The sequence below is a fragment of the Lagenorhynchus albirostris genome, chromosome 5, assembly GCF_949774975.1.
Source record: "Lagenorhynchus albirostris chromosome 5, mLagAlb1.1, whole genome shotgun sequence".
NCBI lineage: Eukaryota > Metazoa > Chordata > Mammalia > Artiodactyla > Delphinidae > Lagenorhynchus > Lagenorhynchus albirostris.
In genome coordinates this window covers 86492841-86520752 of record NC_083099.1, presented here as the reverse complement: position 1 = coordinate 86520752, position 27912 = coordinate 86492841, and the positions used below count along the sequence as shown (strand labels likewise).

The 27912-nt window shown below is 36.1% G+C and overlaps 1 pseudogene; it reads left to right on the top strand.

Moving 5' to 3' along the window:
- Positions 1–10566: 10566 nt before the first annotated feature.
- LOC132520258 (teratocarcinoma-derived growth factor 1-like) lies at positions 10567–27912 on the top strand (annotated as a pseudogene).

Below are 27912 nucleotides of genomic sequence, written 5' to 3'. Positions count from 1 at the left end.
TTTTCTTTCTAATGAGTCTGTATTTTTCACTCTTTATCTCCTACCTGCAATCATTTGTTCTCTGGAAGTAGATGAAGCCCACAGTGACTAGGATAACCAAGAAAAGAGAGAATTTCACATAGAGAATGATCAGTAAGCCTGATGCCGGAAATCCCAGGGTTCTGACGCCTTTAAGCATAGGCAACACAGACAGGGGTGAAGAGCCATTTCAAAAATTCTCCTAATGAAAAAATTAGAGTCTATAGTTTAAAAGAGCCTTTTACAATATTCCTAAAAGTTCACAGACTATCATAGTCAAAACCCCTTCTAAATTACAATTTGAATTCTGCTAGTGTATAATTCTTTCAAGACAGAATTTAGGAATGGTGTCTTTGTTTTTGTACATGGTATTTTTTTTTATAGTTTAGACTGTTATATTATTTATTACTTCTTGATATCATTCTTTATCAGATAATCTTTCCCAACTCCAGACATTTGAAGAATAGCATTTGTTTATAGCTTGATTGATTACAATGTCTTATAGGACAAAGAAGATGTTTTAAAATCACATTTCCATTTGCAATTTGAAACTCTTCTGCCAACTGGGTTTTTCCAAAGGACCTGCCTCTCTGAAATTCTGTTCCCTTTTCTATTAACTTCTGTAATAATCACATTGCAAAGAATTAATGAGATTAATTGAGGTATGTTTAAATAATCTTGTATAGTACCTCATTTGTTAATTTCCCTTCCTCTTGCTTTTCTTCAAAACCAAATTTAAGGCAATTTTAATTTAATAGCAAATCTAAGAGTTACCCTGAATCCATTTAAAATGCTAATTAGATGGGCTTCCCTGGTGGCGCAGTGGTTGGGAGTCCGCCTGCTGATGCAGGGGACGCGGGTTTGTGCCCCTGTCCGGGAGGATCCCACATGCCGCGGAGCGGCTGGGCCCGTGAGCCGTGGCCGCTGGGCCTGCGCGTCCAGAGCCTGTGCTCCGCAACGGGAGAGGCCACAGCAGTGAGAGGCCCGCGTACCGCAAAAAAAAATTTTTTTTTAAATGCTAATTAGATAACATTTTGTACACACAATTAGCATTATATTGATATTTTATTTTTATGATATTAGAGTCATCATGATTCATTAACATAGTATGTTTTTAGTAAATATTTTCTGAATTAATAAATGCGCAGTAAGCATTGTAAAATCTTCCCAGTTTTATATGAAAAAAGGAAATGTACTTTCTAACTTCCCGTGTAAATGTTAGTCTTTTGGGGCATTATTCTTAAATATTTTGAGCACTATTTTATGGTACTTTCTACACAGTGAAGTGGTTTTGTTACTGAGTTGCTGTCACCCCTTTAGTAGGGTATTTTATGTCTTCCTACTTTCATTTATCCATCTGTGAAATGGCCCCAAGAACTGCTGAAAAGATAAAATGGGACTAATTAGGACCACCATTCTGAAGTCTTTACTCCTATGAAAATGGCGGCCAAAGAGTGTGTGAACTCTAAGTACTAGTCTGACTCTTCACTCACAAGGTCATGTCATCCTGTTAAATAATCTGCTCAAGGCCTAAACTAGAAGACTATCTCCTAGGCACTGTCAGGGAAGAAGAAGAAGACACGTCACATCCCTCAAAAACCTCACAATCCAATTGGAGAGTCAGACCCAGACAAATGAAAAGATAACTTACAAGACACTAAACAGCGCTAAGTGAGCATTAAGGATTGTAAATCATCTAAGGAATAAGAAAGCTTAATCAACTCTAACTGGGAGGTCAGGGTGAAGTGGAATTTGAACTGAGCCTTGCCGATAACAGGATTAAATAGCTTAAGAGATGAAAAAAGACTTTTCAGGGGAAAGAAACAATATGAGCAAAGTTTTGAAGATGAGTTAACTTTAACCATATTTGGAGCATAGAGTGGGATATATAGAGATGAACTCTGTGATGATCTGAACTTAAGTCTGCAGTTATTTGTGTCAGGCACTGTGCCAAACTCTGGGGATATAGAAATGAATGATATGGTTCCCATTCTCAAGGAGCTTACCTAATACTGGGAGTCAGAGAAGTGGGCGGTCAATTAAAGGGCTATAGAAGTACTCAGACAGAGGCATGCATGAGCCTTTATGTGAGCACAGAGAAAGAACAGCTAACCAAACTTCAGGGCAAGAGAAAATTATCCCAGAGGAATTATATCAAACTAAGTCTTAAAACTTCAATAGCAATTGATCAAATGGAATGGAAGAAGAGAGTTGGGGAAAGAAGTATACTATGAAGAAGTAGAAATTGCTTGTAAAAGAGAAAGAAGACTTAAAGAGGATAACACTTTTGAGGAGCCCAAAGAGGCCCATATACATGGGGTACAGGCTGGAGAATAGCAAGACACAAGGCAAGGAGAGCAGCAGGCCAAAGTGATTTACTTTTCCATGAGGTAAGGAGAAGTCACTGGGGGCACTTAAATAGGGGAGCAGCATGTTTTTCAATTTGGAAGTCACTGGCCACAGTATAAGGGAATGGAGGGAGGTAAGCTGGGAGACAGAAGACCTGTTAAAAGGACACTGAAATAACCCTGGTGAGAGATGATCATGTGCTCAATTAGTGTAGTCAGGAGAAAGAAAAATGTCTAGATTTAAGAAAGAATTTAAGGTAAAATCAGCAAAACATAGTAACTGATTTTCATTATGGGAAATAAGAAAAGGTGCTATTGTGGGATATTTTTAATTTTCTGGCTTGGGTCATTTATCAAGACATAAAATATAGATATGGAGTTACAGAATGGGTAGAGGAGAGGAATTATGTTTCAGGAATATGCACATTGGGGTGTCTCTGATGCATTCCAGTGAACCTTTTCAATTGGAAATTGATTTTGATCATGGGGTAGCCAAGGAGAGAAATCTGGGCTAAAAATATAGATTTAAGAGTCAAGAATTAGACAATGGTGGAAGTCATGGGTAAGGATGAGACCTCTCAAGGAACAGGGGTAAAGGTGAAAAGAGAGTCAGTGATGGAACTCATAGAAATGCCTTCCTTCATGGAATGAGTAGTTGAAAAGGTATCTATTAAAGAAGACTAAGAAGTTGGCTGAAAGTTAATAAGAGAACCAAGTGAATATGGGAGGAAAACAGATAAGGGAAGAGAGACTGCATCAAATATCACAAAGAAGCTAATTAATAACAAGGAATTTAAAATTTATATTTTATTTGGCATCTGGGAGAACTTCAGTGCTTTTTATTAGAACATTTTATGTGCAGAGAGATGCATGTGAGTTAAGGAGTAGATGTGAGGTGGCATAGAAAAGACAGTGAATATAGAATCCTTTTTTTTTTAGATTTTTAAAATTGAAGTATGGTTGATTTACAATGTTGTGTTAGTTTCAGGTGTACAGCAAAGTGACTCAGTTTTAAATATATACTTTTTGAGATTCTTTTCCATTATAGGTTATTACAAAGTATTGAATATAGTTCCCTGTTGTATACAGTAGGTCCTTCTTATTTATCTATTTTATATATAGTAGTCTGTATCTGTTAATCCTAAACTCCTAATTTATCCCTCCTCCTTGCTTTCCCCTTTGGTAACCATAAATTTGTTTTCTGTGTCTGTGAGTCTATTCCTGTTTCATAAATAAGTTCATCTGTATCATTTTTTAAGATTCTACATACACGTGATATCATATGATATTTGTTTTTCTCTGTCTGACTTACTTCACTTAGTATGACAATCTCTAAGTCCATCCATGTTGCTACAAATAGCATTATTTCATTCTTTTTTGTGGCTGAATGATATTCCATTGTATAATGGACTAATATATGTATTAGGTTGCTTCCATGTCTTGGCTATTGTAAATAGTGCTATGAACATTGGGATGCATGTAACTTTTCAAAGATAGAGTTTTCATCTTTTCCGGATATGTGTCCAGGAGTGGGTTTGTGTTTTTTTTAAGGAACCTCCATAATGTTCTCCATAGTGGCTGCACCAGTTTACATTCCCACCAACGGTGTAGGAGGGTTCCCTTTTCTTCACACACTCTCCAACATTTATTATTTGCAGATTTTTTGATAATGGCCATTCTGACTGGTGTGAGGTAATACCTCATTGTAGTTTTGATTTTCATTTCAATTTGCGATGCTAATTATTAGAGCTAAGAGCTTGAGGAAGTCATAGCATCTAGTTTTAAATATGGGAGGAAAACAGTCATGTTTATATAATCAGTCTTAGGGAAAGGATTTGTGAAACAGAAAAAACTGAACAAAACAGAGCAAGGATAATTAATGGAGCACAGCTTCTGAGGACATGAAAGAGGAAAATAGAGTATAAGTTGAATGTTTGGTCTACAGAAGAGAAGGTCAGGTGGAACTGGAGATAAATGCATGGGTCAGAGACAGGAAGTGTAAAATAAGAGCCTGAAGTTGGTGGGAGATGGATACTAGAAAATAAAGATTAGAAGTGAATATACTGATACATGCTGCAACATGGGTGATTCTTGAAAATATTATGCTAAATAAAAGAAGCCAGTCACAAAGGCCACATATTATATGGTTCCATTTATATGAAATGTCCAAAATAGGAAAATCTATTGTGAAAGAAAGTAGATTATTGATTGCCTAAAACTAGAGGAATGTTGGAGTTAGGGAGTGATAACTAAAGGGTAGAGGGTTTTGTTTTGGAGTGATGAATATGTTCTAAAATTGATTGTGGTGATAGTTGTACAACTATGTTCAAAGACCACTGAATAATGCACTTTAAATGGGCAAACTGTATGGTATATAAATAAGATCTCAATAAAACTGTTGCAAAAACACAAATAAATATGACAGATGTTATGATGAATAATTAATAGATATGATTATTTTAATAATGTTATAATAATGAGCATAATAGCTAATGTGTACAATATAATTAATATAATAATAGTTAATATTTAATATAATACATAAAATAGCTAATATTTATTGAGTACTGACTTTGTGCTAGGCACCATGTTAAGTATATTATTTTATTTAATAAACACAGTACCTCTGTGAGGTGGGTACTTTCATCCTATTTAACAGATAAACCACGAGACATTAACTAGATCTATTTTGGTGATCATTTCACAATGTATACAAGCATCAAATATTATGTTGTATACCTGAAACTAATATAATGTTATATATCAATTAAAAAAACAAAATCATGAGACAGAGAAATTAAATACTGTTCAAAGTCACACAGTTGGTAAATGAGAAGCCATGTATCACCAAAGGCATTGCCATGTATTACCAAAGGCATTGCTCCTAATCAACAGATAATATTCCCTGGAACAATACGAAGGCATGGACTTTGTCTTTTCATCTTTGTATTGTCTTTTCATCTTTGTATCACCAGCCTTAAACACATAATAACATTCAATAAATGTCTGGCCAATGAATTGGTTTCAGATGACAAGGGAGAAAGAGAAGGAAAACTTGACTTTTACTCAGAGTAGCAAATAAAGTGGTGACTACTATAAGAAGCAAAAACATCAGGAGGGAAATAATTATTGTTCTTGACTATCTACTGAATAAGTATTGTTAAGTTATATAAAAGTACTGATATTTTATACCAATAATTAATCTCAAAGTAAAAGCCTGGATCACTAAATTAGCAAATAATATTTTTATGGCTGCCAGAATAAAAGGTATTTAGAGAATATATTAGTAAGGAGTTATTGAGTTAATTCCTTCTCTTTGATAAAGGAATACAAACAATTTCTCTAGCATACTGATGCATTACCCAGTTAAATTTTAGAAAATATCTTCAAATTAGGAGCATAAGCTTTCTTATCTTCTGCTTGGTTGTTCATAGTCTTCTGGAAAAGGCTGAGCATCAAGTTCACTACTCTAAAGAAACAGGTGCTTATCTTGATCCAGCTCTATGGACAAACTCTTGTTGCCAGTCAAGTGGGAGACAGAGCAGGACACATTAGGTACACGGCAGCCCTCCCAGTGGCATGTACTCTGGACAGTCACTGTGCCATTGCCCCAATGACATTTTTGCTCAGTGACACAATCTCCCTCTGGGGTCCAGGAGATCTGCGCAGCTGGCTTCCCTGCAGCTGCCTTGCACACTGCAGTTCCATTCTCAGTTTGAACCAGGGTCACCTCAGGGGGCACTGCAGAAATGTAGGGGAAATGCTTCAGTCTTAACACACGGGCTCAATAGTCGTGGCCCACAAGCTCTAGAGCGCAGACTCAGTAGTTGTGGCGCACGGGCTTAGTTGCTCTGCGGCATGTGGGATCTTCCCAGACCAGGGATCAAACCTGTATCCCCTGCCTTGGCAGGCAGATTCTTAACCACCAGGGAAGCCCTCTTTTTATATATTGTTGAATTCAGTTTGCTAATATTTTGTTGAAGATTTTTGCATCTATGTTCATTAAAGATATTGACCTGTAATTTTCCTTTTTTTTGTAGTGTCTTTGGCTGGTTTTAATATCAGGGTAATGGTGACCTCTTAGAATGAATTTGGCAGTGTTCCCTCCTCTTCATGGTTTGAGAAGGATAAGTATTAACTCTTATTTATATGTTTGGTAGAATTTCCCTGTGAAACCAACCAGTTGTGAACTTTTGTTTGCTGGGAGTTTTTTGATTACTGATTCAATTTCACTACTAGTGATCTGTCTGTTCAGATTATCTATTTCTTCCTGATTCAGTCTTGGCAGACTGTCTGTTTCTAGGAATTTAGTCATTTCTTCTAGTTTGTCCAATTTGCTAGCCTATAAATATTTATAGTATTCTCTTATGATTTTTTTGTATTTCTCTGTGATATCAGTTGTAAATTATCCTCTTTTATTTCTTATTTTGTTTATTTGCATCCTTTCTCTTTTTTTTCTTAATGAGCCTGGTTAAAGTTTTGTCAATTTTGCTTATCTTTTTCAAAAAACAGCCTTGGTTTCATTGATCATTTCTATTGTTTTGTTTCTTTCTTTCTTTCTTGTCTCTATTTTATTTCCTCTCTGATCTTTATTATTCTTCCTTCCTTCTGCTGACTTTAGGCTTTGCTTACTCTTCTCATTCTAATTCCTTTAAAGAAATTAGGTAGGTTAAGTTGTTCATTTGAGATTTTTCTGTTTCTTGAGGTAGACCTGGTCACTATAAACATCCCTCTTAGAAATGCTTTTGCTGCATCCCATAGATTTTGGAAAATTGTGCTTTTATTTTCATTTGTCTTGAGGTATTTTCTGATTTCTTCTTTGATTTCTTTATTGACCCATTGGTTTTTTAGTAGCATGTTGTTTAGCCTCCACATGTTTGTGGGGGTTTTTCCCATTTTCTTCCTGTAATTGATTTCTACTTTCATACTGTTGTGGTTGGGAAAAAAATGCTTGATATAACTTCTATCCTCTTAAAGTTATTGAGACTTGTTTTGTGGCCTAGTATATGATCTATCTGGAGAACGTTCCATGTGCATGTGAAAAGAATGTGTATTTTGCTGGTTTGGATGAAATGTCCTATAGATATCTATTAAGTCCAACTGGTCTAATGTGTCATTAAAGACCATTGTTTCCTTATTGATTTTCTGTCTAGAAGACCTGTCCATTGATGTAATTGTGGTATTAACATTCCTAATATTACTGTATTATTGTCAGTTTCTCCCTTTATGTCTGTTAATATTTACTTTACTTTTTCAGGTGGTCCTATATTAGGTGCATGTATGTTAAAAAATGTTATATCCTATTCTTGTATTGAACCCTTTATTATATAATGCCTTTTTTTGTCTTTTGTTACAGACTTTGTTTTAAAGTCTACTTTGTCTGAGATGAGTGTTGCTACCCTTGCTTTCTAGTCATATCCAGTGCATGAAAAAGCTTTTCCACCCCCTAATTTTCAGTCTGTGTCTTTTTTTTAATTGAAATATAGTTGATGTACAATATTTTTCTTCTGAAGCTCTTCAGCAATTACATAAGTTACAGGTGTACAATATAGTGATTCACAACTTCCAAAAGTTATACCCCATTGATAGTTATTACAAAACACTGGCTATATTCCCTGTGTTATACAATATATCTCCATAGCTTATTTCATACATAATAGTTGTATCTCTTAATCCCCTACCCTTATTTTGTCTCTCCCCCTTCCTTCACCCCACTGGTAACCACTAGTTTGTTCTGTAAATCTGTGAGTCTGCTTCTTTTTTATTATATTCACTAGTTTGTTGTATTTTTAAGGTTCCACTTAAAAGTGATATCATACAGTATTTATCTTTCTCTATCTGACTTATTTCACTTAGCATAATACCCTCCAAGTCCATCCCTCTTGTTTCAAATGACAAAATTTCATTCTCCCCCATGTTTTCTGTTTTTGATGTCATATTTTACATCTTTTTTATCTATCCCCTATTTATTGTAATTATATTTGATTTTATAATTTTTGTCTTTTAACATTCGTACTCATTTAATTAAACGGTTGATACATAGCCTTTTTATATATTTGCCTTTACTAGTGAGAATTTTCTTTTTCTATCAATTCTTGGTTCTTGTAGCCTTTTCTTTTCTGCTTAAACAAGATCCTTTAACACTTCTTGTATGATCAGTTTAGATGAACTCTTTTAGGTTTTTCTTCTGAAGCTCTTTATTTCTGCTTCAATTCTGAATGATAACTCTATTGGGTAGAGTATCCAAAGTTGTAGATTTTTGCCTTTCAGCACTGTAAATATATCATGTCACTCCCTCTGGCTTGAAAAGTTTCTGCAGCAAAATCAGCTGATAGCCTTATGGGGACCCCCTTGTATGTGACCCTTTGTTTGTCCCTTGCTTCCTTTAAAATTCTGTCTTTATCTTTGCCATTTTAATATGATATGTTTTAAATCATACCAATGTTTTCTTAGGTCAGTTTCCAAGGCAATAGAAATAAAAGCAAAAATAAACATATGGGATCTAATCAAACTTATAAGCTTTTGCACAGCAAAGGAAACCATAAACAAAATGAAATGACAACCTCTCGACTGGGAGAAAATATTTGCAAATGATGTGACTCATACGGGATTAATTTCCAAAATAAACAAACAGCTCATACAACTCAATAACCAAAAAAACCCCAAATAACCCAATCGAAAAATGGGCAGAAGACCTACACAGTAATTTCTCCAAAGATACACAGATGGCCAATAGGCACATGAAAAGGTGTTTATCATCACTAATTATTAGAGAAAGGCAAATCAAAACTACAATGAGGTGCCACCTCACACTAGTCAGAATGGCCATCATTTAAAAGCCTACAAATAAAAAATGCTGTAGAGGGTGTGGAGGAAAGGGGACCCCCCTACTCTGTTGGTGGGAATGTAAATTGCTCCAGCCACTATGGAAAACAGTATGGAGGTTCCTCAAAAAACTAAAAATTGAGTTGCCATATGATCCAGCAATCCCACTCCTGAGCATATATCTGGACAAAATTATAATATAATTTATCCAGATAAAATTATATGGCACTATTTACAATAGCCAAGGCATGGAAGCAACCTAAATGTCCATCAACAGATGAGTGGATAAAGAAGATGTGGTATACATATACAATGGAATACTACTCAGCCATAAAAAGAATGAAATAATGCCATTTGCAGCAACATGGATGGACCTAGAGATTACCATACTAAGTGAAGTAATCAGAAAGAAGAAAGAAAAATACCATATGATATCACTTATATGTGGAATCTAAAATATGACACAAATGAACATATCTATGAAACAGAAACAGATTCACTGATATAGAGAACAGACTTGTGGTTGCCAAGGGGGTTGGGAGTGGGAGAGGGATGGATTGGGAGTTTGGGATTAGCAGATGAAAACTATTACATATAGAATCAATAAACAATAAAGTCCTATTGTAAAGCACAGGGAACTATATTCAATATCCTGTAATAAACCATAATGGAAAAGGATTTTTAAAATGCGATATGTCTTCATGTGGGTCTTCTTGGGTTCATTTTGTTTGGGAATTTCTTCAGGTTCAGGAAATTTTCAGCCATAATTTCACCAAATACATTTTTAACCCTTTCCTCTCTCTTCTCCTTCTGGGACCCCTATAATGCAAATGTTAGTATGCTTGATGTTGTCTCAGAGGTCTCTTAAACTATCTTTATTTTTTTAATTTGTTTTTCCATTTGGTGCTCTGATTGGGTGATATTCATTTTTCTATCTTCCAGATTACTTATTCATTCTTCTCTATCACCTAGTCTGCTGTTAATTCCTTTTAGTGTATTTTTTATTTCAGTTATTGCATTCTTCAGCTCTGACTGGTTCTTTTTTTATATTTTCTAGTTCTTTGTTAAGTCTCACTGTGTTCATCTATTCTTTTCCCATGTTCTTTTAGCATTTTTATTACTATTGCTTCAACATTTTTATCTGGTAAATTATTTATCTCCATTTCATTGAGTTTTTTTCAGGATTTTTTTCCTGTTCTTTAGTTTGAAGCACAGTCCTCTGTCTTTTTATTTTGTTTAACTTTATCTGTCTCTATGAAGTTAGGTGAAACAGTTACCTATCCTGGTCTTAAAGGGATGTCCTTGGGTGGGAGCATTACTATACAGTCTGCTTGTGCCCAGTGGCTTTTGTGAGATAGTTGGATCTGAAGTGAGCATGGGTCACATCTACCCCCAGGGTATGCTGGCAACCACCACCTTGGTGGGAGGTAGGGCTGGAGGTGGAGGGGTAGAGCCAGAGCCAGATGTGAGCAGGGGTTTCTCCTGTGCCCAATGGCAGTCACCACCCTATCAGGGGCAGGGGCAGGGCCCAAGGGTTTGGAGCAGAAGCCCTGAGGGAGCTGGGTTTCTTCCCGTGTGTGATGGCAGTATCTGCCTTGGTTGGGGTACTGGAAAGGGCCTGAGGGCTTGAGACTGCATATCAATGCTGGGTCACTTTTTCCCCATTGTGCACACTTTGGTTAGAGACTGGGTCAGGCCAGAGGGTTTGGTGCCTCACTACTGAGCTAATTTTGCTCCTGCTGGCAATGTCAGTCTCTACCCTGGAGCTAGTTTAGCTCCTCCTAAAGGTGGACCGGAACATGTTTGCTGGCAAAGGCTGCCTCCACCCTGGTCCGAGGCAGGGTTGGGTCCGAGCTGGTTCTGTTTCCTCTAAGTGTACATACTCTCCTTGGTAAAGGCAGCCTTCACCCTAATGGAGAGCAGGACCAGAGCAGGAGGGGCTACAGCAGGCACCCAATGTGGCTAGGGTGCACACTGGGGCTGCCCTGGCAAGCTGGCCAGAGCCCCGGCAGTTTTCAATCTGCTTCTTCAATGCTGTGCCCGGGAGTAAGAAAGCATGTGCAGTGCTGTTCAAGAGTGTTATCTTGGTTTCTTTCAGCTCTCTAGTAAGTCCCATTGGTTTTCAAAGAGGATTCATCTTCTTGGTGTTGGACCCTTGTGCTGGGGTACCTCAAAATCCTTGCTCCTCAGGGAGGATCCCTCAGCCCATGATGTCCCCCTCCTCTTCTGTTTCCATGTTAAGGGTTGGGTCCTGACCTGATAGCTTCTCCTCCCTTCCTAACCAACTTCATGGGGATCTTTCTTTACAGTGTTGGTTGTAGAAGAGGCTTTCTACCGGTCTCCAAGTTGTTTTCAGTAAGAGTTGTTCCACGTGTAATTGTATTTCTGATGTGTTCATAGGGGAGGTGAATGCAGCATCCTCCTATTCCACCATCTTGATCTCCCTATGTTTAACTTATTGAAGACTCACCAAACTGCTGTTAACGATGACTGCACCATTATACATTTCTACCAGCAATATATAAGTGTTCCAATTCCTGGGACTTCCCTGGTGGTCGAGTGGGTAAGACTACATGCTCCCAATGCAAGGGGCCCAGGTTTGATCCCTGGTCAGGGAACTAGATCCCGCATGCATGTGACTACTAAGAAGCCCACATGCCAGAACTAAAGATCCAGCATGACGCAACAAAGATCCTGCATATCACAACTAAGACCCGGCGCAGCCAAAATAAATAAATAAATAATTTTTAAAAAGAGTTCCAATTCCTCTACAACCTTGCCTACACCTGTTTTCCATTTCAGTAGTAGTAATAGTAGTAGCATCCTAGTGGGTGTTAAGTGGTATCTCATTGTGGTTTTGATTTGCATTTCCCTAATGACTAGTGATATTGACCATTCTATCATGTGCTTGTGCCTACTTGTATATCTACCTTGGGAAAATGCCTATTCAAATCTTTTACCCATTTTTAAATTGGGTTGTTTGGTTTTGAGTAGTACAAATCTTCTGTATATTCTGAATACTTAAACCTTATCAGATATATGATTTGCAATTTTTTTTCACATTCTGTGCATTGTTTTTCACTCTTTTGGTAGTGTATTTTGACATAAAACTTTGTGTACAAAGTTTTTAATTTTCGCAAACTCTGATTTCTCTATATTTTCTTTGGATGCTTGTGCTCCTGATGTCATATCTAAAAATTATTGCCAAATCTAAGGGGATTGAAGATGTTTTCTTCTAAGAGTTTTATAGCTTTAGTGCTCATACTTAGGTTTTTTAAATCTACTTGGGGTTAATTTTTTAATATGATGTGAAATAGGGATCCAAGTGTATTCTTTTTCATGTGGGGATCCATTTGTCCCAGCACAACTTGTTGAAGAGACTTTTCTTACGTACAGTGAATGGTCTTTGCACTTTTGTTGAAAATCAATGGGCCGTGAGAAAATGGTTTTATTTCTGGACTCTCAATTCTTTTCCATTGGTCTACGTGTGTATTCTTTGGCCAGTTCCAAACTGTTTCAATTACTGTAAACCTGTAGAAGTTTTAAAATTGGGAATGTCAGTTCTCCAACTTTATTCCTTTCTCTCAATATTGTTTCGATTATTTGAGGTCCCTTGCAATTCCATATGAATTTGAGGTTTTTTACATTTCTGGGAAAAAAAAGAGGCTACTGGAATATTGATAGAGATTACATTAAATATGCAGATGTCTTTGAAGAGTATTGTCATTTTAACAATTATTACGTCTCTTATACATGAATACAGAATGTCTTTCCATTTATTTAGATCTTCTTTAATTTCTTTGAACAGTTTTACAGTTTTCAGTGTACAAGTCTTGCAACTCCTTGATTAAGTTTATTCCTCAATATTCTTTTTGATGTTATTGTAAATAAAATTGTTTTCTTAGTTTTCCTTTAAGATTGTTCATTGCTAGTGCATAGAGATACAGTTCATTTTTCATGTTGATTTTGTATTGTGCAACTTTGCTGAATTTGTTTATTAGTCCTAATTGTACTGGTGGGGGAGTACTACGTTTAGGATTTTCTACATATAAGAAGATCATGTCATATGTGAACAGAGATAGTTTTATACCTTCCTCTCCAATGTGGACATCTTTCATTTCTTTTACTTGTTTAATTGCCCTGGCTAGAACTTCTGGTATAATGTTGAAATTCCAAAAAATGGAAGTAGCAAAAGTGGACATTCTTGTCTTGTTCCTGATCTTAGGGATAAAGCTTCCGGTTTTCATCACTAAATATGATATTAGCTGTGAGGAGGGGTTATAAATTCCCTTTATTATAGTAAGGACTTTTCTTCCATTCCTAGGTTGTTGAGTTCTTATCATGAAAGAGTGTTGGATTTTGTCACATGCTTTTTCTATATCAATTCAGATGATCATGTAGGCTTTTTTTCCTTCAATCTACTCAAATGGTGTATTACATTGATTGATTTTCATGTATTGAACTAACCTTGCATTCCTAGGATAAATCCCACTTGAACATGGTGTATCATTCTTTTAACATGCTACTGGATTCAATTTGATAGTATTTTGATGGGGATTTTTACATCTTTATCCATAAAGAATATTGGTCTGTAGTTTTCTTTATTTGTGATGTCTATGTCTGGTTTTGATATCAGGGTAATGCTGTCCTCATAGAATGAGTTGGTAAGTGTTTCCTTCTTTTCTGTTTATTGAAAACAAAATTGAGAAACATTGGCATTAATTCTCCCTTAAATGTTTAGTAGAATTCACCAATGAAGCCATTTGGCCCTGGACTCTTACTTGTTGAGAGGTTTTATATTACTGATTCAGTCTTTTTACTTATTACAGATGCTCAGATCTTCTGTTTCTTCTTGAGTCAGTTTTGGTAATGTGTGTGTTTCTGAGGGTTTATCAATTTCATGTACGTTATCCAATTTTTTGGTATACCATTGTTCATAGTATTCTATAAATAATAATACTTTTTATTTCTGTAAGTTTGGTAATACTGTCCCTTTCATTCCTGACTTTAGTAACTTGAGTTTTCTCTCTCTTATTTTTTAGTCAACTGGCTAATTTTATTGATCTTTTTAAAAAACTACCTTTTGGTTTTACTGGCTCTATTGTTTTCCTATTCTTTATTTTATCTCCACTCTAATCTTTATAATTTCCTTCTTCGGTTAGCTTTGGGTATAGTTTGCTCTTCTTGTCTTGTTCCTTAAGGTGTACATTTAGGTTATTGATTTGAGATTTTCTTCATTTTAAACATAGGGTTTCACAGCTATAAATTTGCCTCTGAGCACTGTTTTCATTTTCCGTAAGTTTTGGTATCTTACGTTTTTATTTTTATTCATCTCAATGTATTTTATAATTTCCCTTTTCTTTTCTGTCCCATTATTAGTTTTAAAAAATGATGTTTAATTTCCACATATCTTTGAATTCTCTAGTTTCATTCAGTGATGGTGGTCAGAGAAGATACTTCATATGATTTCAATCTTTTTAAATATTGAGACTTGTTTTGTGGCCTAACACATAGTCTATCCTGGAGAATGTCCCATGTACACTCAACAAAAAATGTGTATTCTGCTTTTTGGGGGTGGAGTGTTCTGTATTTCTGCTAGGTCTAGTTGGTGTATAGTATTGTTCAAGTCTTCTATTTCCTTATTGGTTATCTGTCTAGTTGTTGTATTCATTATTGAAAGTGGGTTATTGAAGTGTCCAGCTATTATTGTAGAACTGCCTATTTCTCCTTTCAATTCTGTCAAATTGTGTATATGTTTATAATAATTATATCCTGCATATGTTATATCCTACATACTGACTTTGTTCTCAAAACTTAGACATTTTTATTTGCATTGGAGATAACCTATTTCCTATGTACCAAAATCTGTTTACTTTCAAGGTCACTTTTGGAGACTTTACAGTCTTTCATCAACATGGCTTAAGCTGCTTCTGCTTGGACCTATCTGGGGCTCCAGGTAGTCTGTCACCCTCCACAATCAGCTTGCCTCTCTGCACTTCTTCCCCAATTCTCTGGACAGCCTTTCTCATCTTTCTCTTCTACCTGCCTTTCTAAAGTGCATATTTAACACTGAAATAGTTACTTACATGAATTTCCTGTTCAGGTTGATTCTTATCACAGATATTTCCACCACTAATACAAACATTTTATCTAATATCTTTAAACACATGAATGGAAATATACCACATACACACAAACTAAATATTAGGTTTTCACAGTGTGGTCAATTGTGGTCATCATTAAACATCATGGCTCAGAAGAAATTGTTCTTTACTTATTCCTCATCTGAACCACAGGCAAGATGGTTGGTTATGTTAATGCTATAATTGCTATAACTGTTGTAACATTTTAGCAATATATTATTTAATCAGTAGTCTCTAAATTGTTGTGACTATGAATAAGACTTTGTTAGTATGTTTTATTTTATTTTGATCCTGAGAGGGTTTTTTTTAATCTCTTTTTCTCAGAATGAAAACTAGCTCTGCTAATAACTCTATGATTACACTGTCAGATATAATAGATCCTACCACACATTCAGTGAGTGGCATGACAGAGAGATAGACGTATTCTGGACTAGGGTGAGCTACAATGGGTTATTGTAGGTGGTGATATCCCACCAAAAAATAAATAAAAATTTTAAATCATGATTATTGATGAACAATAAATCCATTTAAATATATAGTTAAAACTAAATACTTGAGAGAATTACGTATAAAGAACACAAGTGTTTTAAACCTTCAAAATGTAAAAATAATATATAAACAACAAATCAGAAAGTGGGAGGAAAGGCTGTTTGAAGAAGTGTAAAGTTGGTCTTTATCTTATCTCCCTGTTGGCAGGGAGTCAACAGAAACAGTGACAGTGAAAATACAGATTTAAAATGTACAGTTACATCATCCTCTTAATATTGTTCACAATCTTTTTTCAACTTACATAACTCCTTTAGAAATGAGTGTCTCATCTGGTAAGGATATTTTTTTTCAATATGTAGGGGGCAATAGTCCAAACTCATTGGAATAGACACTTTCTCTACTTGGCATGCTGTGCTTTTGTTTTGGTTTTTAGTTTATTGGCTGCCTTATACATCATTATGATACACCAGAAAATACTGCTTCTGAAAAGGAGCTTACTTTTTTATATTTAAGCTAAATTTTTTTAGAGCAGTTTGAGATTCACAGAAAAATTAAGCAGAAAGTACAAGGAGTTCCTGTTTGCCCTCTACTCCCACACGTGCATAGCCTCCCTGATTGCAAATATCCCCAGCAGAGTGGTACATTTGTTACAATCAGTGAACCAATAATGATGCAGCATTATCACTCAAAGATCATAATTCACGTTAATGTTCACTTTTGTATGTGGTAGAGACATTTTTATCTCACATTCAGTAATGACTTCTGCTTCTTTTGCTAGCTTAAAATAAAGTAACAATAAACATAATAATTTTTATTTAAAGTAATTTTTATTTAAACATGCTTATATGAAATAATTTTTATAAAATAATTTCTGTCTTTCCTTCTTTTTACATATAGTCATAGAAAAGTGTTCAGCTAATGTTAACACTGGTTGTTTTGAGTGGTAGAATTTGAAGAAATTACATTTTTCTGTATTGCCTGAATGTCCTATAATAAATGTTTCATCTCACAAAAATAAAATGTCATTATTTAAAAAAAAAAAACTAAAGAGAAAATTATACACCTTAGGGGCCACTGTTAAATATTTCCACAGTAAGTGTTAATGCTGATTTATAACATATTTGGCAGAATTGACTTAGAAAGCTATCCTGAAAAACAGCAGGAGACTTGGAAAAAAAAGAGAAAGATATAGTAAACAATTAGATTTGGTAAGATAAGAATAAGTGGGATAAATGGAATACTTCAAATGTTTATTTAGGCTAAAAATGGAAAGTATTTACATCAAACATAACCCATACTTAAGGCAGGTTAGACCAAGTCCCATAGTGTACTCTTCTGCTATGGCAGCAGTAACAAAATACCACAGACTGACTGTTTGGCTTAACCACATGGTGTTTGTCCAAATGGCAGGTTATTAAGGTTGGAAGGTGTGTTTGTTGGTAGTCAACAAAAACTGAGGTTATGCTTGTGTTAATTTTAAAGAAAGTGGCTAATAAAAATCTAAATGTTTATTTATAAAACATGACAAAAACAAAGAAAGAGAGGAAGCTCTGAAGCTAAGGAATGAGTTTTAGTCTTAACTATCAGAACCTGTTATAACTCTAAAAAAAAAAAAGAGAGAGAGAGAGAGAGAGAGAGAGAGAGACTCACAGCCAGGAACTCAGTAATTTACAATCAATTCAGGTAAACCAAATGATACAGCTTATGCATTTTCATTATTTTTTCACACTTGATAACATTTTATAATTTTATATAATTTTCTAAAGTTATGTTTTCCAAACTTAAAACTAATTCAGTCATAAGTGATCCTAATATGTATTTCATATTGGCTAAAACAGCAATTCTCAGGCTTTTTGGTCTCAGGATTTCTTTATACCCTTAAAAATTGTTGAGAATCCCAAAGAATTTGCCTTAGAAAAATTTGGAGACACACCCACACAAATACACAAATACTCCATAAGCCATTAAGGCAATATTATCAACATATGCCATGTAGCATCTAGAAAACTAATGTGCACTAATGCAAGAGAATGTAAGTGCCAAAAGTAAATAACTTATTAGTATTATTATGAAAATATAAACAACCTTGAAAACCTCCTGCAAGGGTTCCTTGGACCACATTTCAACTACAGCTAAGCTAAAACAAGCTTGAAAGCTCAAAGATTATTCTTCTTTTATCTATTTGTGCACCAAAAAATGTTAGGGAGGAGGAAAATGTAGAAAAAGGAAAAATGTAATTTCATTTATTTAGTCCCATTATTTTTCATTTAACAATTCTAGTTGGCAAAGCAACTGTGAATAAAAAGCTATTTATACTTTGAAAGAGAAACCTGCTTTTTTTTATTATATGTTCTTTTCCCCCCACAAAGATCACTGCTGTACCTTGACATATCGAAAAATGCATGCATATAAGACATAAAAGCTTTTCACATAAATGGTCAGTTACCCCCAATATTTAGTTCCATCCCTGTCAATAAGAAAAAAATAGTTTAAGTGACATGTGAGGCATATGGTATAGTGCCTGGAAGAGTAGTAAACATTCAAATAATGACAGCTATTGCTGTTTGTTGTAAGTATTGAATACTAAGACTACAGGGGTAGCATAGCAGGATCACAAATTTTGTTGCCTATGAATTTCCCATTTCAATAAACGTACTTTGAATTCACAGTCCATTTTAATTAACTAATAGATAACTTGCATCCAGTAAACTTCCAGAAAGCAGTGGATCCCACAACAGGCAGAATGCCCAGAAGGAAAGAGAGACTTATGCAGAGTCCAGGGGGTGGAATAACCTGGAGGCTCAAGACCTTTAAATACAAGCACAAGTAATGCCTTAAAGGTACATTCCGTACTGACACGTCAGGTTGATCTATAGTGTATCATTGATACTAATAATGCTTTTTGCTCAAAGTAGCAAAGGAATCTGGAGAAAGGTGTTTTGCTTTTCTCTTAAAAATTTAAGAATTTCTAGTGAAATTTTGCCTAATGTTCCACAAAAGTTCCTTGGAAAGGAGTCTGTAAATAAGACATCAAATGTTAGCATTCTGATCAAAATATTTTTGACCAATGTGCTATTTAAAATTATTTAAAGAGTTTTATTCCTAGAAAATGAATATTATGATATTATACAAAAGAACATCAGTAAGGTATTTTGGGATATTTCCTGATATGATTCACAATATTTTTTTTTTAAATAATCAAAAGCTGACTGAAAAGCTAGCCCTTCCCATTCCTACACAGTTCCTCTGCTCTTTCCACCACCCCCCAAAACTGCTTTTATGACAGTCATCAGTGATCCACTGATTGATTCAAAGAACATTTAAAATTCCTATTCCACCTGACATCTTGAAGGAACGTGAAATTTTTGCTTCTTCCTCCCTCAAACTCTTCTGTTGGTTTCCATAGATTTTCTTTCCCCATGGACTGCATTCTGCCTCTTTTATTAGATTCTCTTCTTTGGCCCACTCCTAAAAATGTGGTGTTCCCTAGATTCCATCTTGTGCTTGCTTCTCTATCCAACTCAACATCGTTCCCTAGAAAACTTTGATTCATTCCCATTGGCTTATCCATTGCTTGAAAGAAGATGACTCCCAAATCTGAATCCCACTTTAACTTCCTATGTTTCAAACCTGTGTTTCCAACTCATCTGTAAAACAGATTGAATCCAAACAAATCATCTTCACTTCCTTCTTTACATTCCATATGTAAGCAATGGCATCATCATCTATATTTACTGACATAAAATACCCAGTCATGTAACTCCTACTTAAGTCCCATATTTAATTGATATAAAAATCCTATTGATCCTGCAACCAAAATACCTTCCAAATATTTTATATTACCATTATTTATGTCCAAGTCTAGCCCTTATTATCTATGTCCTAGACTATTAAAATAGACTGCAAACTGATCTCCTTGCCACTAACTTCTTTTAATCCTAGTCCATGAAAACCATATCATGTCATTCCCTTATTTGAGACCCCCTATTGCCTTTCTATTGCTTATTGAATAAAATATAAATTCCTTAGAATGGCATAGAAGGCTCTTCACAACTGGACCTTAGTTTATTTTTCAAGACTTACATCTTAGTCGAGAGATTGGAAACACTGGTCAAATCTAAACTGCAGATACTTGAATTTTTTTTGAGCTGATACAACAACATTTTTCAAATAAGAAAATTTTACATAAAAATCTAGATGTCAAGCTCTTTTGAGAAATTTTAAGATGTGGCAATATTGAGCCCTCATTTTCTAATGGAAATCATCTGCTGGACCTGAAGTGTTAAATTATTCTTATACATTCTCACATGCTTTACGTGGAATATTGCTCTCCATTTTGCCACAGTTTACCATCTAGCTCACTTAGACTCCTCTATGTTAGCCGTCTGTCTCCTAAAACTCCTTAACACCACTGACCTAGTCACCATCCACTCTCCCCACACTGCATTTCTTTCAAGTGATTTCAAGTAAGTTGATGATTCTAAGTCTTTGTATATTCAGTCATATTTATTTAAAATGCCCTCAAACAGATGGAGAGATACACCATGTTCTTGGATTGGTAGAATCAATATTGTAAAAATGCAATCTACAGATTCAATTCAATCTCTATCAAATTACCAATAGCATTTTTCACAAAAATAGAACAAAAAATTTTATAATTTGTATGGAAACACAAAAGACCCCAAATAGCCAAAGAAAACTTGAGAAAGAAAAAATGAGCTGAAAGAATCAGACTCTGTGACTTCAGACTATACTACAAAGCTACAGTAATCAAAACAGTATGGTACTGGCACAATAACAGATCAATGCAGCAGTATAGAAAGTCCAGAGATAAACCCACACACCTATGGTCACCTAATCTATGACAAAGGAGGGAAGAATATATAATGGAGAAAAGACACTCTCTTCTATAAGTGGTGCTGGGAAAACTGGACAGCTACATGTAAAAGAGTGAAATTAAAACATTCTCTAACACCAAACACAAAAATAAACTCAAAATGGATTAAAGACCTAAATGTAAGATGGGATACTATAAAACTCTTAGAGGAAACATAGGCAGAACATTCTCTGACATAAATTGCAAGCAGGATCTTTTTTGATACATCTCCTAGAGTAATAAAAATAAAACCAAAAATAAACAAATGGGACCTAATTAAACTTAAAAACTTTTGCACAGCAAAGGAAACCATAAACAAAATGAAAAAACACCCTCAGAATGGGAGAAAATATTTGCAAACAAAGTGACTGACGAGATTAATCTCCAAAATATACAAACAGCTCATGCAGCTCAAAAAACCAAACAACCCAATCAGAAAAATGGGTGGAAGACCTACATAGACATTTCTCCAAAGAAGACATACAGATGGCCAATCACTAATTATCAGATAAATGAAAATCAAACCTACAATGAGGTATCACCTCACACTGGACAGAATGTCCATCATCAAAAAATCTACAAACAATAAATACTGGAGTGGGTGTGGAGAAAAGGGAACCCTCCTACACTGTTGGTAGGAACGTAAATTGGTAGAACCACTATGGAGAACAGTATGGAGGTTCCTTTAAAAACTAAAAATAGAGCTACCACATGATCCAGCAATCCCATTTCTGGGTATATATCTGAAGAAAAACATAATTCGAAAAGATATATATACCCCAATGTTCATTGCAGCACTATTTACAATAACCTAAGTGGCCATCGACAGAGGAATGGATAAACAAGATGTATATATATAATGGAATATTACTCAGCCGTAAAAAAGAACAAAATAATGCCATTTTCAGTGACATGGTTGGACCTAGAGATTTTCATCCTGAGTGAAGTAAGTCAGACAAAGACAAATATCATACGATATCGCTTATATGTGGAATCTAAAAAAATGGTACAAATGAACTTATTTACAAAACAGAAATAGAGTCACAGATGTAGAAAACAAACTTATGGTTACCAAGGGAAAAAGGGGTAAGGGAAGGGATAAGTTGGGAGATTGGGATTGACATATACACACTACTATATATAAAATACATAACTAATAATAACTTATATAGCCCAGGGAACTCTACTCAGTACTCTGTAATGACCTATATGGGAACAAAATCTAAAAAAGAGTGGATACGTGTATATGGATAACTGATTCGCTTTTCTGTACACCTGAAACTAATACAACATTGTAAATCAACTATACTCCAATAAAAATTAATTGAAAGTAAAATAAAATGCCCTCTTTTTACTTTGTCAGTCTAATTAACTTTTTAAACTATTATCTATCCTCCAGGCCTCATTCAAATTTTATCCCTGTATAAAGTACTCTCTAAATTCTCCCCACTCCCATTTACCATTTAAGGGTCACTGTTTCTTCTATAATTCTGTAATTCTATTACAGCGACCAACAGGAGAATTGGCAACACAATAACTAGAAATAATAGGATAGTACCAAAATCACCATAAAATAGCATAAGGTTAACAAGGTTAAAAAGGGAAAAGAGGAAACAGAAAATAAACTGAAAGAACTGAACTTTTAAAATGAAAAATACAATTATTGGAATTAAATCTCAGGGGGTGGATTAAAAAGCAGATTAGACACAATTGAAAAGAAAAATTGTAAAGTGGTAACATAACCTGATAATTAAAATGCATTGTCAGAATGCACTAAGAATTGATAAACAGATAAAAAATTAAAGTAGAAATTTGTTCTGAGAAAATCAACCTCAGTCCAATAATAAGACATAAAGCAAAGTAAAACATGAAAGAGGGAATAAAGTAAATGGAAGATAGAATGAAAAAATTCAATGTAAGTCAATTAGAATTTCCTGAGGAGATAACCGAGTACATAAATAGGTGATGACTTGTTTGGTAAGAAGTTTTGATAATCAGATCAGTTGCTGCAAGCCTACTCACCTATGGTTAGACTCTTATTCCCATATAAATGTAAAACAAAGCAGGTCACATAAGATACATTGTTGCCTACCCAGTGGCATGTGCTCTGGACAGTCACTTTCCTGTGAATCTGAGATTCATACTCAGTGATGCAATCTCCTTCTGGGGGCTCAGAAGATCTGTGCTGCTGGCTTCCCTGCAAGTGCTTTGCACACTGAAGATTTATTCTTCCCCAGAAGAAGGGTCACCTCTGGAGATGCTGTAGATGAGGACAGAAAAAAATTGTTCAAGTTTAATATTAAGAAAGCAACAAAATTTTATCCATGAATATTTATTAAGAATCTACTTATAGTGCCTGTTGGTTAAGGGCATGGGCTCTGGAGTTAGATTATCTGGGTCCAAATTCTGCCACAACTGTTTCCTAACTGTGTAATCTTGAACAAGTTTCTGTGCTTATCAAATAAAAGAATAATACTAATTTGTAATGTATTAATTATGTGACAGTAGGAAACAAAAATTCTGCCAATTACTCATGACATGTTCTCTACTGTAAGGTGCATCTTGTGCTGGAATATCCTCCATTTTCTTCTCCAGATCAATTCTCCAATCTCTTCTGCCATTCTCTGGGTCCTAAGAGGCTGACTTATTGGAGGAATTGGCAGTAAATGTAGGTCAGAGGTGGGAAGAGAGTGAGGTCAGGGTATTATATCTTTCCTGTGGTGGTGTCAGGGTTTGCCTATATACCACTACAATAGCCATAGTCCTCTAGGCAGCCCTCTCAAAACCACTGCTTTCTTCAGCTTCCTTCATCGTGTAACTTCAGGCCAAGGAGTGGAATGTCTTCCAGAGGATGCAAGCCACCAGGTCCTTCATTATCTCTTATTGGTTAGGGAAACCACTTCTTTTTAAAGCATGCATACTTTTATAAAACTCTCCTCAAGTTACTCAAAGTGTGCTGTTTGTTTATTGCTGCTGCTCTGACTGATACACATCCTACTTTGGAGATGTTAAAATGTGAAAAAAATATTGCAGCTAAGATATAGTGAAATATATCACTTAGCTTCTCTGTGCCTCAGTTTCATTTCTCTTAAATAGGAATAATATTCCTCTTAGAATTATTATGACTAAATGCACTAATGCATGTAGAGTACTTAGAAGAGCATGTAGCATGTAATAAGTTCTCAATAAATATCATCATTAGTATATTTAAAACATTGTGATAGGTGCCATGAATTATACAAAGATGGGTAAAAGACAAAGCATCCTGGTCATCTTAGTAAGTGACAGCTTTAAGTCAGTTATTTTGACCTAAAGCCCAGTATTCTTCTATCAAAACTTCCTTGATAATCCAAAATAACTGGAAAGAAGATCACTCTACCTTAGTGCAAAAGCACTTTTAACACTTTTTAGAATAAATGGTGTTATTAGTTTTAATTATGTACAGTAACACAATGTAATAATTAAAATGCATTGTCAGAATGCACTAAGAATTGATAAAAAGATAAGAAATTAAAATTATCTTGAATGTAAAAATGGTAGTTATTTATAAATAAATAGATTCTTCAAAAGATTAGATAGAAAAGAGATTAGAACACTGATCTTCATTGAGCATCCACTATGTGAGAGGCGCTTCAAGATTGAGTACTCACAAACTGTCTAATGGAGAAACGGCTATCCCGGTTGTACACATGAGGAGTCTACCTCTGAAGGGCAGAGCAGAGACTCAAACCCAAACCTTCCACAGACAGCAGGGGGGAGCACAGGGAACTACCATGACTTTTCTGTATCACACTGCCTCTGGAATGCTTTAAAAAAAAATCCCCTAACATGGCTTAAATAACACATACCCACTTATAAGGAGATTTATGTTTATGTGTGAGTTTGTTCTTAGACTCCTTTTGGGGGTTTCTGTTTGTTTCTTTGTTTTTGCAAATGGCACAAAGATGCAGTCTAAGAATTATCACAAGTGTCTTTTTTCAAAAAATAAGACTTCTTTAAAGCCTTGCTGCTGAGTATGATCTACAGACCAACAGCAGCAGTCTCACCTGGAAGCTTGTTAGAAATGCAGAACATTAGGCACCTAGACAAGGACTGTTCTAAAACTGCTAGCCAAGGAAACTAGAAAGAGAAGAATAAAACTGAGCATTTTCAAAGACAGAAAAATTCTGGTGGAAAACAATCTAAAGTATCTTTCTCATGATGGTTTCCTCTGTTTCACTCCAATACCTTTCACCCTTCCCTCCACCACTCCGAACAGACTTACCAGCTGTGAAAGGGAGAAAAATTGTGAAAAGTATCCCAAAAGCTGAAGACATATTCTGAAGGGGGTCCCCGCCGCCTTCTTTTTTTTTTTTTTTCCTCCTATCCCTACCTCTCTGTTTTCTTTCCACCATACCATATACCTAGCTGTGGTCTTTTTCTTCTCCTGATCTCTCCCATAAGCACTGATGAGAAATCCCCTACTGCCTTACTCCACTGTATTTCTGGCTAGTGAGCAATTTAAGAAGAAGCATTTCCTGTTTGGAGAGTTGAGGTGATAATGACTGAACTTCCTGGTTTGTGCTTTTATACATTTATTTCTCTCCAATGAAGCATATATATTTGACCCACTATTCAGATCCAATGGGAATCACTTTAGTTATAGCCCAGACAATGTTAAAATGATTCTTGGAGCTTCCCTGGTGTCACATTGGTTAAGAATCCGCCTGCCAATGCAGGAGACACGGGTTCGAGCCCTGGTCCAGGAAGTTCCCACATGCCGTGGAGCAACTAAGCCTGTGCACCACAAATACTGAGCCCGTGAGCCACAACTACTGAGCCCGTGTGCCACAACTACAGAAGCCCGCGTGCCTAGAGCCCGTGCTCCCAACAAGAGAAGCCACCACAACGAGAAGCCTGCGCACCACAACAAAGAGTAGCTGCAACCAGAGAAAAGCCCACATGCAGTAACAAAGACCCAACACAGCCAAAAATAAAATAAATAAAATAGATAAATTTATTTTAAAAAATGATTCTTATGAGGCATGTATCAGTATATTCATTTTTATAAATAAAGAAGTAGAAAAGTTAAGTAACTTATCCTAACTTGATTAATGACAGAGCTATAGAACCAGGATAGAAACCGTGATCTTTTCCTGGATAGTTTTCCTTCCCTTGCATTGTATTGTGTGTGTGTGAGTGTGTGCATGTGTCTGTGTGTGTCTATGTATATTTGGTAATTTGTTGTGTGGTTTATGAGAGATGACAAACATGATCTCTTCCTCTAGAAGTATGCACTTTAATACAAAAAACACTGAGGCAGAGAGTATTTAAAAGTAAAACACTCCAAAACACCATAATACAAATAGTTCTCCACTCATATGACCCCCTTCCAAGTAGAAAGCTTAGGCTGGGGCTAGAGGTCAGTCTGCATTCAGGAATTAAAGCCCACCTGGGGGAATTTTACTTTGATCCATCCAAGAAATCCTATGCGCAAGCCCTGGACTTCTGTCTTCCACAGGTGAGGAGGGGACCAGGTCCATGATAATGCTGCGTGTGGCATTTCTGAGGCACCTCCAACCTGGCTCCAGCGCAGCTGCCCCCTTGCTGTTTCTGAACATGGCCCTAGTGGAATGTCATCCCTGCCACAAACTAACAGAGGACACCACTGCCCACTGCACAAGCTCAGACCTGTTGTGGGAGAGGCCAGGTCCTCCTTGCCTCCACCCGACCTGCCTAAACATTCACCCTTACACTTTCACACCCTGCAGATGATGTTACCCTCTTCTACTTCATAATTTCCACTTTATTTCTTTTTTCTTCTTTATTCTGTTTATTTCTGGCTAAGGCATTTTAGGATATGCTGTCTTCTACCACAAAATAGAGGGTGGCGGGGTAGGAGAATCAATCTACAGATTCAATGCAATGTTAACCTGGGTTTTCTGTGTGGAAGGAGACAGTGAAGACTGAGGGGCTGGACTGGTAGGCAGAAGTTTCTGCTTATAAATTCTCCTTACATCTTCTTGAACAGATGATAATCCTTCCCTTTGGGTTTGTTCTATTAACAAATGTTTAACATAGGTTTCAGTTTGATTATCCAAAGGAATGATTAATGAAAACTTCTTGTGAAAAGCATCAGGATCAGCTTCTTGTCATCAGATAGATAATTCCTCTACACATTTGAAGATGAAAGTTAGGATTCTTTTAATTGGTGAATTTTATTACTGTCAATATCTTGGTTACTGTCAATATAGTATAATTTAGCAGAATGTTATCATTGAGGTAAACTGAGAATGGTGCACAGGGATCTCTTGTGTTATTTCTTACACTTACATGTGAATCTATAATTATTTAATTATTTCAATGAAAAAAATTGAAAGTCAGGTGTGGCTGAGGGAGGAGAATCTCCCTGAAGGTTATAGTCAAAGCGTTTATTAGGACTGACCTGTGAGACATGGACTGAAGAAAGATGGAGTGCTTCTCTTCCAGTGTGATTTTTTTTTTTTTTTTTTTTTTTTTTTTTTTTTTTTTGGCAGTACGCGGGCCTCTCACTGTTGTGGCCTCTCCCGTTGCGGAGCACAGGCTCCAGACGCGCAGGCTCAGCGGCCATGGCTCACGGGTCCAGCCACTCCGCAGCATGTGGGATCTTCCCGGACCGGGGCACGAACCCGTGTCCCCTGCATCGGCAGGCGGACTCTCAACCCCTGCGCCACCAGGGAAGCCCTCCAGTGTGATTTTGATCATGGCTTTTTCCAGAGCATTTGAACTAGTTGCTCGATTGGGCCACCATGAACTTGCCCATCCATCACAGGGAGACCTGGCCTTCGGAGATGATGGCCTTCAGTCCTGGGAGGAGCCTGCAATTCATCATCAACCTTCCCAGTTTGTACCATCCATGGGAATCCAGGACAGTAAGGAGCTAAATAGCTCCTGTCTGTATGGGGAAACCTGCATCCTGGGGTCCCTTTTGCCTGCCCTCCCTCTTTCTATGGACGGAACTGTGAGCATGACTTGCACAAAGAGAACTGTGGACCTGTGCCCCATCACACTTGGTGGCCCACGAAGTGTTCCATGTGTAAGTGCTGGCATGGCCAGCTTTGCTGCCTTCCTCAGTCATTCCTACCTGGTTGTGATGGATAACCACCTCACAGCTTCTGGGACTCCAGAATTAACACTGTCTGCATGTGCTCTTATGCTACCTGTCATCTGCCTTGTTATACAAAGTTATAATTAA